The sequence below is a fragment of the Talpa europaea genome, assembly GCF_964194135.1.
Source record: "Talpa europaea genome assembly, chromosome: 10".
Classification (NCBI taxonomy): domain Eukaryota; kingdom Metazoa; phylum Chordata; class Mammalia; order Eulipotyphla; family Talpidae; genus Talpa; species Talpa europaea.
The window spans coordinates 950,117-959,867 of NC_140077.1; positions in this window are offsets into that span (position 1 = coordinate 950,117).

Consider the following 9,751-nt stretch of genomic DNA (forward strand, 5'->3'; position numbering starts at 1 on the left):
CAGCAGCAGCCCTCCTGGAGCCGAGGTCGGTCTCTCACGGCTCCCTCCAAGCTGAGTCAAGCCTCCCCGGGCAGCCTCTCAGACTGACCGATGCTCCCCAAACCCAGTCAAGCCGTCCCCTCAAGCCGGCTCCAGGACTCTCCAAGGCAGCACCTCTCCCGGCCAGCATCTCGCCAGCCTGCTCCTCTCCAACCACAGTAAGCCCTTCCTCAGCCTCTGCTACACCCCCTTCCTCGCCGGTCTGACCTCGTTGATCCATTTTCCAAACCAGCAGTTCCCAAGACTTGGTTGGTGCTGATGCCACCTTGAACCCAACTGGTGCCAGCAGGAGCTCAGACCTGCTCACTTTCAAAACCAAAACCCGGGGCCTCCCCAGTGGCGCAGCGGGGTGAGCGCCTCGCTGGGAAGCTGTCCACAGCCTCGATCCCGGCAGGTTCAATCCCGGCCGGCCAGGGAGAATCCCACATGGCGCGCAGACCTCTCCTGTCTCCCCGCTGCTCCCCTCAGCAGTGTGTTTCGTCAGTCTGCCTGTTCTGTTCCCCGCTCTGTCTCTGGTGAATCGGCTCACCCTCCTGTGCTTCTGGCCTGTGCCCCAGCTCTTGTAGAAATAAATACATCTTAAAAAAACCACCCAGGTAGAGCCTCCAAGCTGCCCCGCCTGGTGCTGGAGCCGGGCCACCAGTCAGGTCCCCACCCCCCACCCCGTGTCTCCAAAACTGCTGTGGGCTTTTCTCTTTTTTCCTGAAACCTGAACACAACCATCCGTGCCGCGGGGGGTGCTCTGCTGGTAGACGGGACTGTGCGGGTGACACATGCCGTGGGGACAGCAGGACGTGGCCTGGGAAAGGCCCACAAGGGGTGCGCCCCGTGTTGGGAGCGCTCGGCTCCCTGAGAGTGAAACCAGAGGCGCCGTGGAGGGCTTCACCTTCCACGTGACACACTCCTCTGTGTCGTTTGCATTTTTTCAAAGAATATGGCCCGACTCTAATCTGAGAGCAACGAGGTCACCGCACACGAGCCGAGCTAGCCGCTGTGTTGGGAGAGGGTCACCACCCCCTGACGTGGCCGCTTTAAAAGTCCCGGTTTTCCCTTCAGAATTTGCTCCAGGCAGCGCAAGTGGGCACAGAAGTCACCCCCACTTAGGACACACTCTCCTCCCGCAGAGATCGCGGGGTGCTCGCTCCCGCAGCCGAGAGCCGCTGGCAAGGACCAAGTGCAGCCACCTCCAGCAGACCGGATGCCCACCCACCCCTGCGCACAGCCCAGTAGTGGAAACAACCCTGGGCTGCCACAAGAGGCCATTTGACCGCAGGGAACAGTCCCCACCATCAGGGGGGCCCTGAGGCTATAGGCAGGGAGAGGAGGTGGGGGAGGGAGACAGTCCAGTCTAAAGACTCCTCAGGCCAGCCTCCAGGCGACACCTGCGGCCCTGGTGCCCGGCCTTCTGTCCGCTCCCCCCCCCCATGCTCCACCTGGGCCGAGGGCGCAAGAGACGCTGAGATTTCAGTGCTGCTGCGCAGACTCCTTTCTCTGAACCCCGTATTTGTGAGCATCACGTAGCCACGCCCAACACCCTCAGGAACCCAGGGGCACTTGGCCTTCAGTGGCCTCCAGGCAGAGGCCTCTCTGGGTTCCGGGGGACCAGGAGGGGGGATGTGGGCCCCGGGGAGCCCGGCTAGGGCTGTGGGGCTTCCTGGGCAGCGAGGGGCGCAGCCTCACCGTGCGGGCTGGGCAGGCCGGGGCGACAGCCAAGCTTTGCTGCTCGTAGGCGGGGGAGGACAGGCCTGGGCCGCTGCTGTCCACGAGGCCCCCCATGCCCTAGGCCAGGCGGGAGGTGCTGGGAGGGGAAGAAGGAGCCGTGTGTCCACGGCCGAGCGTGGCGCCAGAAGGTGCTGTTTTATCTCAGGGGAATGGCCGACACGTCCTTTCCTCCAGAGACTCCAGAATCGTGGTCGCTCCGCCCCTGAAGCCCAGTTGAGAACAACCCCAGCCGGAGGGAATCAGCTTCCTCAGGACTCTCACCCGTGGGATGCGGGGCGCCCCTGAGGAGCGGGCGGGGGACAGCGGGCGCACGAGGGAGACAGACTTCACTTTCTGCTCCCGAGCTGCGGGGACACCTGGAGCTGCTATAAAAAGCAAAAACGCGCACCCGAAGGTGCTGAGGCCGTGCTCACACTGGGCCCCCAGGAGCCCCCGCCCAGCGGGGCGCACTGCTCCCAAACTGCTGTCTCCGCTCCGGGGGGACAGGGTGACCGAAGCTCAGAGCGGGGCTCCCGCCTGGGATCTCTAAGCCCCCTCCCCATACCCCGTCAGCCACCCGCCCAGCACCGCCCTCCCGAGGGGCCGCAGGCCTGGGCTGGGAGAGGGGGAGAGGTGGACAGCCGCCTCCTGCCGCTCCAGGCACCCCCGCCCCCACCGCTGCCCCCAGGGAGCCGGGGTGGAGATGAAGCAGACACTGGGGGGCGCCGGGCCAGCGCCGCCTCGCTGGACTCGCAGCCGTGTCCCTGCCGGGCTGAGGGGCAGGGAAGTGGGGGCGGCCGAGGGGCCCACGGGCTCAGCAGCCGGGGCTGGGGCTGGGCACTGGCTGACCGGGTCTCCCGCGTCCTCCCGCCAGGGCTGCTTTTCTTGGCGGAGCCTCAGCGCGCCGCCGTGAAGGTTGTTTATGCCGTCACAGCTGGACTTTTATTGGTTGTATTTCTGCTGCACTTGCTTGAAAAATAATTATTTTCGAAGGGAAGAAGAATTACGTACCCAGTGAACTAAACAAGGCCCGTGTTGATCGGGGCCTCTGACAGCTCCTCCGACGTGGAGAGAGATTTCCCCGCCGTGAATGGACAATTTATGTGCAAGTTTATTTGTAAAACAGATTTCGAGCCGCGCTGCCTCTCGGCTTTGCCAGTGGAAACACACGGTGTCCCGTGCCGGCCTGCGTGCCAGCCTGCGTGCCAGCCTGCGTGCCAGCCTGCGTGCCAGCCTGCGTGCCAGCCGCGGTCCGCGCCGTCCAGCCTCCCGAGCAGAGGAGACTGTGGGGCGATGGGCTGGACGTTTCGGGGTTGCTAGAAGGGGAATCAACAGCTGCCCCCAGAAGAAACCCATTTTTTTTAAGTTTTTCTGTACAATTTATTTCTATGAGAACCGGGGTACAGGCCAGATGTGGGGGGCCGGGCAAGAGGACTCACCAGAGACAGAGCGGGGAGCACGGCAGCTCGCTCGACCGAGCCCACCGCACCCGGGCAGGCCGGACCCCGACCCCGACAATGACCCCGACCCGGACCCCGACCACGACCCGGACCCCGACCCCGACCCCGCGCCGGCCCGCAGCCCCCCTCCCCCCCGGCCCCCCCCCCAGCCCCGCGCCCCCCTCCCGGCAGGCCGCCCCCCCCCCCGGGAGCGGCGGGGCGCCCTTTGTCGCCCAGGGTCTCCGACGCGGGGAGCCGGGTTTAGCCGCCGCCCGCGCCCCCCAGGCTGCCGACCCCGGGCCCCCTGCGCCCCGACCTCCGCGGCTGTAAAGCGCGCCCATAAAGTGTGGGGTCCCCGGGCCTCCGCGGGCGGATGCCCCCCCCCACCCCGCACGGCCCCGCCCGGCGAGCCCAGGACCCGGCCCGGGGCGCCCCAGAACAGCGGGTCCGCGGGCGCCTTCCCCAGGGGCGCGGGTGGACGCGCGCGGGGTCACCCCTCGGCCCTGGGGGTGCGTCTCCCGTGCCGGCGGTTCCCCGGCCAAGCCCGAGGGCCCCAGCCGTGCCGGGGTCACCCACAGAGGGCGCACCCCGCACCCCACCCGGTTCCAGCCCCTGCCCCGTCGCACGCGCCCCCCCCCCAGGGAGCCCCGCGGGTGCGCAGCAGGGTGGGTCCTGCCCTCCCCAGGGGCTGGGGCGGCCGGTGTCCCGCGGTGGACACGGACAGTGCGCGCCCCGCAGGGACGGCCGTGGGGTTCTCAGCCCGGGGTCCGTGTTCTCCAGCCTCCCGGCACCCACGGCTGTGTGGACGCGCCTGGGTCCCGCGAGCAGGACAGCCGCGCCCCGGTGCCGCGAGCCCGGCCTGGCGGGGCCCTCGGGCCTCCAGGAGGAGGAGAAGGGCCGGAGCCGACAGTGACCTGGCCCTGCCAGCCCCGCAGCAGCCGCCGCGCTGACCCGCCCTTCCCTCGGACCAAGGCCGGAGAGCAGGGGCCGGAGCCAAGCCCTGACTCTGACCCACACGGACGCGGCGCCCGGGTCTCTGCCCAGGTGCGGCTGGCGTCTGCTCCTCGCTCATTCCCATGCAGCACCCCATCTTAACCAGAAGCACCATCTCCCTTAAAAAGCCGCAGGCCTTCCTCCCGGGGCGCCCGGTCAGGTCCCAGCACCCCCGCGCTATCAGCTGCCTGGCCAGGAGCTGCCCAGGGGGCGCAGCAGCCCCCTCCCGTCTCCCGCTGCCCCCGCAGCCGTGTCTCAGTGGATCCGCCTGCTCTGCTCCCCGCTCTGTCTCTGGGGCGTCCACTCACCCCCCCTCCCCGCCCCGCCACTCTGACCTGCACCCCAACTCTTGTGCATAAATCAATAAAATAAACCTTTAAAAATACAACCCTGGAGGCCAGCGTGTCCTCAGCCTTCCCACTGGACGCGCACTCTGTGTCCCACTGAACTGAGTTTCGAAAGAGCGACAGGGGTACGGGGCAAAGTCCCTCCTGGAGGTGACGGGGTGTGGGTCCCTGGCGCAGGGAGCCCGGGTGCCGTGGGCCTGAGGGAGCCGCCCGGAGTCCCGACCATCTGCCCGGCCCCCGCCAGCAGCAGGGGCGGCCCACGCGGCGGGGCTTCCAGCCTCTGGCCGCCTGTCCTGGGCCGGAGCCGCGCGGCCCCCTCTTCTGCGGCCCCCTCTTCTGCACGGCTGGGCTGGAGTTCAGCTCCCTTCGCGCCAAACTCCCGGCCTCCCACACTGGCGGGAAATCTTTGCTGCTTTCTGCACATCTGCCCGCCCGCAGGACCCCTCTAAGATGGCCCCCGGCTGCCCAGTTCTTCCCCTCGAACCACGTCGGCACATCGTTCCTGACCCAGGACGGGTCCGCTGGCCCCGTCTCCACGGGCCCTTCAGGACGAAGCCCCCCCACGCTGGGGCAGAGACAGCGGGTTACGGCGCGCCGGCCCCTGAGCCGCCCGAGTAAACCAAACTCCTAAAGCGTCCCCAGGCCTGCTCCGGTCACGGGTTCTGGAGGCATCTTTACCGGTGTTTAGAGATCCCTCGGGGGCCGGGGGTGCGCCTGGGGTGCCTTTTATGCACCGGGAGATGTAGAAAGCGAGTTTGCGTGCCTTTGCTTTTGTTTTATAATTTCAAATAGTCAGAAAATATTGCGCTCACTGGCAATCAATTTACCTTGATTGATAAAAGGGATAAATAAAAAAACCCTTAGAAATAAAGAGAGGGGGACGAGCCATACATCTTTCTCGGGGCCTTCTTTCGGCCGCGCGTGAGGAGCGTGGGCTGTTTTACTTCTCCCCAATAAGTCTTCCCCCTTATTTTCTATACGTCGCGAGTCGTTTATAATCCTTACGACTGCCAGCCCCGCGCCGCGCATCCGTCATCTCTCCACGGGCGGGGGCTTCTCCCGACGCCGCGCCTCAGCCGAGAGCCAGGCGGGCCCAGTGATTTATGTGGAAAGGCGGGCCGGGGATGGATTGGCAAACACAGGGGCGACGCTGAGGACGCTGCGGCCAGGCAGCCTTAGGCTGAAAGGCAAACACCGCGCCGCGGTCCAGGCGTCGTCGAGGCAGGGCCCTGCCCGGAACCTCCGGCCAAGGCCGCCCACAGGACCCTAGCGAGAGGGGCTCGCCCTCCAGGCAGGCCTCCCTCCCTCCCAGCGCGGAGACTCAGAGGGCGCGTCTGGGGCTTATTCTCGTCTTTATCTGCAGCTCCGAGAAGAAAATGCAAACGCCAGACCGAAGCCCTGGCCCGGCGCCTGCAGCTGGCGACGCGGGAACGGGGCGCCACGGGCCCGAGCCCCCGGGGACCTTGGGGACCGTCTCGGCCCCGCCGAGGGACACACGTGCCCCAGCAGGACACGCTTCAGGGAACGGCTTATACCGCAAAAGTATCCGGGCAGAGATTTTATCCGGGAAGTCGGGAGCAGGGGCGCACGCGACCCCGGGGCCTCAGTGAAGGACGGCTGGGTCCCCACAAGGCTTTGTGTTTGGGGACCCCGAACGCCTGGTGAGTCCTGCCGCCAAAGAAAATACAGCCTGAGCTGGAATGACCTTGGGACAACCGTGGCGCTCGCACGCCGGCTGCGGCTGCCCTTGCAGGGAGGCGCCCCTTCGATCCCACCCTCCGACAGAGCGGCCTGTCCCGCGTGAGCGGCCGCGTGCCCGCACGGAGCTGCGGGCCAGAGGCAGGGCCAGGCTCGGGGCCCTGGCAGTTTAGCCGGGTGGGGGTGGAGCGTCTCGGGGGCGGGAGGGTCTACCTGGACTCCGAGATGCCAGAGGCCCGTCCTCCCTGTGGAGGGGACAGGCCCCCGGCGGCGATGCGGCTACTATTGTTCACGTCCGAAAGAAACTGCAAATTTCAAAGAAAATAATAGCTTCGGGCCAGAGTGCAGGGAAGGGCCGGGAGACGTGCGGCGGAGGAGGCTGTTCAGCGCCCGCCCAGGGCTCTGTCTGTGTTGTTTCTCTCACACCCAACAAGACAGGCGGTAGCAGCGATTTTTTTAAGAGGTCCTGGGGACTGAGGGCAGGACGGTTAGGCCAGGGGAAGGACACCCGGAGGGCTTTGCCACCATGGGCTCAACGCTGCCCCCACCCCACGTGCTAACATGGGCAACCCAGAGCCAGGCCCGAGCCCCACTCCCTGGGAGCGGGGACACAGCAGGGGGCTCCACGCCTACTCCACAGCCGGGGGACAGCCTCAGAATGGACACCCAGCCCCCACACAGCACGCGTTTAGGGCTGCAGCGATAAGCAAAGGAAACCTTTCCAGAAAGCTCTAAATGGCCCAGTGCTCAGTGGGGCAAGGCCAGAGCTGTGGCACCTGCTACCAGGATATCCTGCCCACCTGGCTCAGCACCTTGTGGCCTGTGGGTGTGGGTGCTCTACTAACACCCGCTTTTCATACAGCCCCCAGGGACGGGTGGAGGGTGTAGCGGTGTGCGGCTCAGCGGCATTCAGTGCGTCACCGTGGGGTGGCTGTCCTCACCGTCCCCCTCCGGAACGCGCTCCATCTTGGGAACGGAAGCTCTTGCCTGCGCTCACTCCCCACGGCCCGCCCTCCGCCCCTGGCAACCGCCCTGTTCTCGAAGACATGCCATCTGTAGGGTTGCGCTTTTGTGACTGGCTCACCTCACTGAGCGCTCCGTCCTCCAGGCTCATCCATGGCTCGGCAGGTGTGGGGCATCCTTCCTTTTTCAAGGCTGAGTAATATTCCACGGTGTCTCTACCTGTTTTTAATTATTTTGTGTACCCAGAAGTGGAATTGAGGGATCCCATAATTTTAATTTTTGAGTAAATGTCATACTGTTTTGGGGAACGGAGACATTGTTTTGCATTCTCACCAGCAGGGCGCCGGGGTTCCAATTTCTCCATATCCTGGCCGACACTTGTCGTTTGTGTTCCACTAATGGCTCTCCAAAGGGGTCCGGAGCGGCACTTTCTGTGGTTTAGAGTTGCATTCCCCTCTTAGTGATGCGCAGGACCTTTTCATGTGCTGGTCAGTCACGTGTGTATCATCTTGGAGAAGCAAGATGTCAGTCGGTCCTTTGTCCATTACATCGGGCTCCTATGGTTGAGATGGAGGTTGTCTTCCTGTATTCTGGATAGTAATCTCTTATTAGATTTATGACTTGCAAATATTTACTCCGTTTCGTGGGCTGCCTTCCCCCTGTGGTGTCCGTCGCTGCACACAAGCTGAAGCTCATGTTCCTGGCGCCCTGCCCAATGATCCGCTGTTGTGAAGCCTTCTGCTGTGTTTCTTTCCAACAGGTAAGGTGTTTACGTTAGCATTGAAATAATGAGCACTTTAAACCATCATTTCTGGGACGTTTTATGTTATTTTAAAAGATTTTTAACATTGAAGATATTTAAAGTTTAAATACAGTAGGCAAGACTTGAGAGATTTAGAGTTTATCTTGTGGTTGGCACCAAGTGACTGACATCTGGAACGGATCCCAAAGCTGAACTGCATCCTGAAACATCCCATGGCTCTGCTACATGTTCACACCAGCCCCGACGAGGCTCCTTTCAAGTCAGACAAGGGCAGGACACTTCACGCCCTAGGGCAGCGTGTATACAAGGCCGGGAACACCCGGGAGGCGCCGATGAATGTGCTTTGGGTCCCACAGACTGATCAGTGGGCCTTGTTATTAAGATTGGAACCCTGGGTATGATTAACCTGGCTAGAGGGCTCACCCTCCCTAAAGTCCTAAATATCAATCCTATTTCCAGTTTGTCCCACCCTTTTCTCTGTGTTCTGTCACTAAAAAGGCCAGGATCTGCTCTCTGGGAGCATCCTGCACGCTCAGCCTGCTCAGTCCCGTCGCTGACGCGCCGCATACCTGCTGCTCTGCGCAGTCACTGATGAAAGGGACGCTTGTTAAAAGGAAGGCAGGCTCCAGTGAGGGACAAGCGTGATAGGTTGGGGCCACCGCAATGGGGCACTGAAGTAGGAAGAGACTGGCTCAGCTCTGAGTAGAAGGGAAAACGGGGGTGATAGGCAAGGAGCAGGGGGCAGGGGTTAACGGGGAGCTCAGTGGATGGACATTGGTAAGGGAGACTCTGGCTGACAGGCCCAGCAGGATTCTGACAGGAGGCAGGCAGGGTGGTCAGAATGGGGTGGATCAGGAGCCCTGTCAGCTGTGCAGGGGACAGAAACCCAGGCAGTGGGACTCCAGCTGAGCCCACTTGCCAGAATTCTTGCTAAAAGCGGACAGTGGCGAGCCGAGTGTGGAAGCATGGGGGAGTTCGGCAGGGCCTGAGTGGGTCTGGCCGATGTACCTGACCAGCTTGGGCGCAGACATCCCCACCGGATGGCACCTGTTGCCCGGCCGGCTGAGCAGCCCTAAGCACCGAGGACAGGACGCTGAGCCTGAGACAGGGCGGGCCATTGACGCCCAGCTGCGCAGCAGCAAGTGTTTTTTTTTTTTTTAATTACTTATTTATACAAGCACTGGGTACAGTCAGCAGCGCGGGAGGGTGAGAGAATTCACCAGAGCCAGAGCGGGGAGCAGAGCAGGCAGAAGGACCGAAGTCCACTGCTGAGGGGAGCAGCGGGCGGCAGGAGAGGTCAGCGCGCCATGTGGGACCCTCGCCGACGGCCGGGGATCAAACTGGCGCTGCAGAGGCTGCGGGCAGCTGCGCAGCCCAGCGCTCAACCGCTGCACCACCAGGGAGGCCCATCAACAAGTGTTTTCGAGGAGCAGCAGCGGCTCAGGCCCACGATACCTTGTTCTCCATTCTGGAGCGCCAGAAGTTCTAAGAATCACAAGCGCCCCTCTAATTTTGGAGCAATCTCATCCGGACAAATGGGAGACTGACGGAGCCGCTGCACACCCCACTTGGAGGCGATGCTTGCGAGCCTTCATTCTTGCTGCTGAAAGCTGTGCCTGACGGTGGGGGGTGCACCCGGGCCCCGCAGGCGCTGCTCCCTACAGAACACACCGCCCTTTCCGCCAACGCCCAGCCATCCCGAATCCCTGAAACCCGTCAGCCGCGAGCACCTCACCCTTCCTTGGGGATCAGTGACCCGCCACGTGGTGTCAGCGCTGGGCGCTCGGCGTCACGACAGGTGCATTTTG